Source organism: Aquarana catesbeiana, linkage group LG03 (assembly GCF_042186555.1).
Source record: "Aquarana catesbeiana isolate 2022-GZ linkage group LG03, ASM4218655v1, whole genome shotgun sequence".
In the NCBI taxonomy this organism is placed as follows: Eukaryota; Metazoa; Chordata; class Amphibia; order Anura; family Ranidae; genus Aquarana; species Aquarana catesbeiana.
The window spans coordinates 319,739,471-319,745,257 of NC_133326.1; positions in this window are offsets into that span (position 1 = coordinate 319,739,471).

The window sequence follows — 5,787 nt, forward strand, 5'->3', positions numbered from 1 at the left end:
GATTACCAATCATCCATCAAACTTTCACTTTTAAATTTTTGGTTTCAAATCCTTTGCAGTTAATTACAGCCTGAAGTCTGGAACACATAGACATCACCAGACGCTGGGTTTCATCCCTGGTGATGCTCTGCCAGGCCTCTACTGCAACTGCGTTCAGTTCCTGCTTGTTCTTGGGGCATTTTCCCTTCAGTTTTGTCTTCAGCAAGTGAAATGCATGCTCAAATCGGATTCAGGCCAGGTGATTGACTTGGCCATTGCATAACATTCCACTTCTTTCCTTTAAAAAACTCTTTGGTGACTTTCGCAGTATGCTTCGGGTCATTGTCCATATGCACTGTGAAGCGCCGCCCAATGAGTTCTGAAGCATTTTAATGAATATGAGCAGATAATATTGCCCGAAATACTTCAGAATTCATCCTGCTGCTTTTGTCAGCAGTCACATCACCAATAAATACAAGAGAACCAGTTCCATTGGCAGCCATACATGCCCACGCCATGACACTACCACCACCATGCTTCACTGATGAGGTGGTATGCTTTGGATCATGAACAGTTCCTTTCCTTCTCCACACTCTTCTCTTCCCATCACCCTGGTACAAGTTGATCTTGGTCTCATCTGTCCATAGGATGTTGTTCCAGAACTGTGAAGGCTCTTTTAGATGTTGTTTGGCAAACTCTAATTTGGCCTTCCTGTTTTTGAGGCTCACCAATGGTTTACATCTTGTGGTGAACCCTCTGTATTCACTCTGGTGAAGTCTTCTCTTGATTGTTGACTTTGACACACATACACCTACCTCCTGGAGAGTGTTCTTGATCTGGCCAACTGTTGTGAAGGGTGTTTTCTTCACCAGGGAAAGAATTCTTCGGTCATCCACCACAGTTGTTTTCCGTGGTCTTCCGGGTCTTTTGGTGTTGCTGAGCTCACCGGTGTGTTCTTTCTTTTTAAGGATGTTCCAAACAGTTGATTTGGCCACACCTAATGTTTTTGCTATCTCTCTGATGGGTTTGTTTTGTTTTTTCAGCCTAATGATGGCTTGCTTCACTGATAGTGACAGCTCTTTGGATCTCATATTGAGAGTTGACAGCAACAGATTTCAAATGCAAATAGCACACTTGAAATGAATTCTGGACCTTTTATCTGCTCCTTGTAAATGGGATAATGAGGGAATAACACGCACCTGGCCATGGAACAGCTGAGCAGCCAATTGTCCAATTACTTTTGGTCCCTTAAAAAGTGGGAGGCACATATACAAACTGTTGTAATTCCTACACTGTTCACCTGATTTGGATGTAAATACCCTCGAATTAAAGCTGAAAGTTTGCAATTAAAGCACATCTTGTTTGTTTCATTTCAAATCCATTGTGGTGGTGTATAGAGCCAAAAAGATTAGAATTGTGTTGATGTCCCAATATTTATGGGCCTGACTGTATACGTGATTCTGTGTAGCTGTAGAAGTAAAACTACAGTGCGCAGTTGGCGAGTGGTTAAACGCTTGGCTAAGGGTTTGTACATACAGTATGTGTATGCTGTAATTTTAGACAGCTGACCATAGACTATACAATGTTATTACAATCCTACTATACAATCTTCCTTAGATCAACTATGTGATGTAAGGGCCTGCACATTGAATTCAAATGAAATGTATTGTTTATCTTTGCCCGCATAATACATAGTTAATGGTAAAATAAATTGAAACTGCTCAGAGATTGTATAATCAGATTGTAAAGTGTATGGTCACCATGTGATAGATCCGTGTTATCTTTATTTTTATACTTGCAGTTTTTTAAATTCAGAATGGATGCACCTGTAAGAAATGGTCAGGTAATGATGCAGTGCTACTTCTGGGCAGCAGAGGGGGGAAATTATGAATATGCCTAAAATTATTTAAGAGAACCCCTCACATTAGGCAGATGCTACAATCTAAATATTTCACCTAAAATTACAATACCTATGCAGACTTACCTAATAGGCCGCATTCACACTTGTGAATGTGGCTTTTTGCAATTATCTGTGGTATAGACAGCAGGGGTTGCCTGGGATTAGCTCCCACAGCTATTTGTGGCTCATTGCATGCAGCGATTACCTGTGACTGTTTTATTCCTTTTGGGATGAAGGTTTTACATAATTAAAAGCTGATCGTTGTAAGCACCCCAGTCAGTATTAAATGGTTCATTCCAAACAGTGGATCGCATTTACATGGATTATTTCATTGCAGTGCCCTTCATTTTGAATGACACCCCAACACATCAAGGCAGCACAGCTCCGATGGACATGCTTTACTGTGCACTACTGTGGGTTGTGGTACACTGCATCACCATAAATGTGGTATAATTCTCTTGCGTGCTATACTGGAATCCTTTACTCCTCATCACATGCCTAACAAAGGGTCAATGCATGGTCCCGAAATGTTACTCTTCTTTGTGATCATGCAAAAAAAAAAAAAAACACATATCCTCGTTGCAAAAAATGGTTCATTTAAGTGGACTGACATTTAAAGCAAACATTTATTATATTGCAGCTTACCAATTCTTAGATGTGATTCCTGCATTCATTTTATTTTTTAGCCTTTTAGTCTTTTATTTTCACCCGGTGATCTGGCCAGCCCAGTAAGTCTCAATGTTTTTCAACAGAACATGCTGTCCTGCAGATGTAGCAGTTAGAGGGTTGAGACAAACCATTTACCACTGACAGGGGTGTTTAGGCTCCATGCACAGTGGACGTTAAAATAACGTTATAAAAACGCCAGTAGCTTTGCAGTGAGTCTTTCAACGTTTTTGCATTACTGTTTATTAGGGTTTTTTTAGCGTTTTTTCTGCGTTAGCGTCTTTTAGCATTTTTTTTTTTTTTTTTAAATGTTTTTTTATTTTTTTTCAATGGAAAAAAATGCTGGTGAGCCACATTTTTGATTGTTTATCGACGTTTATCAGCGTTTATGAGCGTTTGGCGTTTTTTATGGTCAGAAAATCAACTCCTGAACGCGATTTTATGGCGTTCAGAAAACAGCCCATAAACTCCACTGCTGATAAACATCCAAAAACGTCCATGTGTGCATGGACACATAGGATAACATAGAGGGGAGTTTATAAGCTGTTAAAAAAAAAAAACACCCAAACTCCCAAAAATGGACGTTTATGAGCTTCAGTGTGCATGGAGCCATGATCAGCTTTTATTTACTTAAAGCGGAGTTCTGCCTAATTTTTTTTTTTTAAGTCAGCAGATACAAATACTGACTGAATAATGACTTTTAAATTAAGGACACTTACCTGTCCAGGGCGCCCGCGATGTCGACACCCAAAGCCGTCCTCGGTAAGGCAAGCCATTCTCGGTAAGGGAATCAGGAAGTGAAGCCTTGCGGCTTCACTTCCTAGTTCCCTACTGCGCATGCGTGACTCGCGCTACACTATCCCACTGGTCCCTGCTGTTTTCTGGGACCCGTGTGTGTCCCAGAATACAGCGAGGGGGGAAAGGGAAGTGGCGTAGATACCCGCGGGTGGCTCGGGTATCTATGCCCGGAAGTGGGAGAAAATACCTGTATTAGACAGGTATCTGCTCCTCCTGCCCCCTGAAAGGTGCCAAATGTGACACCGGAGGGGGGGGAGACCGGAAAAGCGGAAGTTCCATTTTTAGGGTGGAACTCCGCTTTAAGTAAAACCTTTATCCCAAAAGGAACTAAACTGTTGCTGAAATTGCTTATAAAGTGTTAGCTGGAGTTTGGCCTCAGTTTGTTAGTTTATTTACATCTGCTGGTGCATCTAACACCCCTGTCCCCCCCGTCGCTTCTTCATCCATAGTGTGGGCACTATAATACAGGAGGTGTGTTACTGATCACATCACCAGGGAAAAACAGAGGGAAAAAAGCTTAAAAAAAGAAAACTAATGCAGACACCACTTCTGTTGTTTGATGCACATTTACTCATTTGTGTTAACACATGCAAAAAAACACAACCTATCAGGACACCAAGACCTGAATGGGCCCCTTTAAGCAAAGCTTTTTCATTGAAAGCTTGTCAGTAGAATACATGAACAGGGTGCTCATAAATTTAAATTGTAACTACTACCAAACCCCAGTGTAACATTATTGCATCTATAGGCCATGTGATATAGTGGCAACACGGAATATTACAATGTGTACATTATGGATATCCACACTGCTAGAGGAATTATTATGTGTACCTTAGTTTTCAAAGAGAAACGCAGGGCCATCTTTAAGGCAGGGCAAAAGGGACAGCTGCCCAGGGCCCTGTCATTGTTGTGGGGCCCGAAGAGGCTGCCTTGAAGTTTTAGTCCTGTGCTGTGTCCTGATATCTCAGTGTGAAGTGCTGCTACTAATGCTGCCCAGCTCTGCCCTATGGCTGTGTACAGATGACTCACCTGCAGACCCTGTGTTTACATGTAAATAAGCGTCATTCATATGTAAATAGCAGTGGCATTCATATGTAAATAGCAGTGGCATTCATATGTAAATAACTGAGGTCGGCGGCATTGATACATAAATAAAGGCAACATTCATATGTATATCATGCTCCTTGCAGTGAGAAGATGTGCTGTAACCTATAGCAACCAATCAGTGAGCAGTATTACTGTACAGTAATCTCTAGCAACCAATCAACAAGCAGAAATCATGTGCTATAACCTCTAGCAACTAATCAGTGAGCTCTAATGTGTGCTGTAACCTCTAGCAACCAGTCAGTAAACAGTAATGATACACTGTAACCTCTGGCAACCAATCACAGTCGCTGCCTGATCTGATCCAGTAAACTGATTTTAAGTCTAGCTGCTATTTATTGTATGTCTCAGAGCAGGTGGAGAGCGAAATTGCATGGGGGGGGGGGGGGGGGCCCAAGAAAATTTTTGCCCAGGGTCCAATCAATATTAAAGACGGCCCTGTAGGGACGGGTTAGAACCCAGGCTCCTCTATGGAGATTTCACACTAATTCCCATGCCAGTGACAGTGTTGTCTGCAGGATAGGAAATAGTGGGAAATCCACAACACAGACACCAATAAATGCACTCTTTTTCGAAAAGAGACTTTTTTTTTTTTATTATTACTTGTCTATTATGGCTCTGCTAGAGGATCACAAAATCATCATGTAGAAAGGATGTGGAGGGTCTGGAGTTCTCAATAAAGCTTAGACAGCAATTTTAAAAAATGACAGAGTCTAACCCTTCCACAGTATATACAAAATACAAACATTTTAGGTGGAGTTATACTTTAAGGTTTTTTACTGGTGCTGGTTTAGGAGAACAACTCCACACAACCCAGTAAGGTCGATTGAATAAACTGCTAATTGTTAAACAGCTAAATTGTAACTATACTGAAAAAAAGTCCTCTAAATTCACCAATAAAGTGAGTATTACGAAAGCAATAAACATTTAGCAAGAAACTGTAATAAAGATCGCCGCTAGTAACCAGGCAACACACAGGCTAACATCTTTTTGCTGGCTCAGTTTTTGTGTAGGTGAAAAATATGATACAGATTGCCATACCGATGTATTGAGCTGCACAAAATAAAAAGTGGAGCCACTCAAATAGCAGACTGTGCCTAAGGAAGAGGCAGTGTAAATGTCAAGTTTTCACGTTTCATTGGAGCCTACCTTTAATTCTGCAGATTTTTCTAAGACATGAAGGCTTTGATTGTCTATAAACGTATGGATGCGGTTAAAAAAAAAGTGTAAAAAAAATGGGGTCAACAATGACAGCCTATTGCTTTGTATTATGTATAATCTGAAAGATGTTTGTTTCCCATGCGCTGCATTGTCCTTGAATTTTAATAATTTAATTTGCG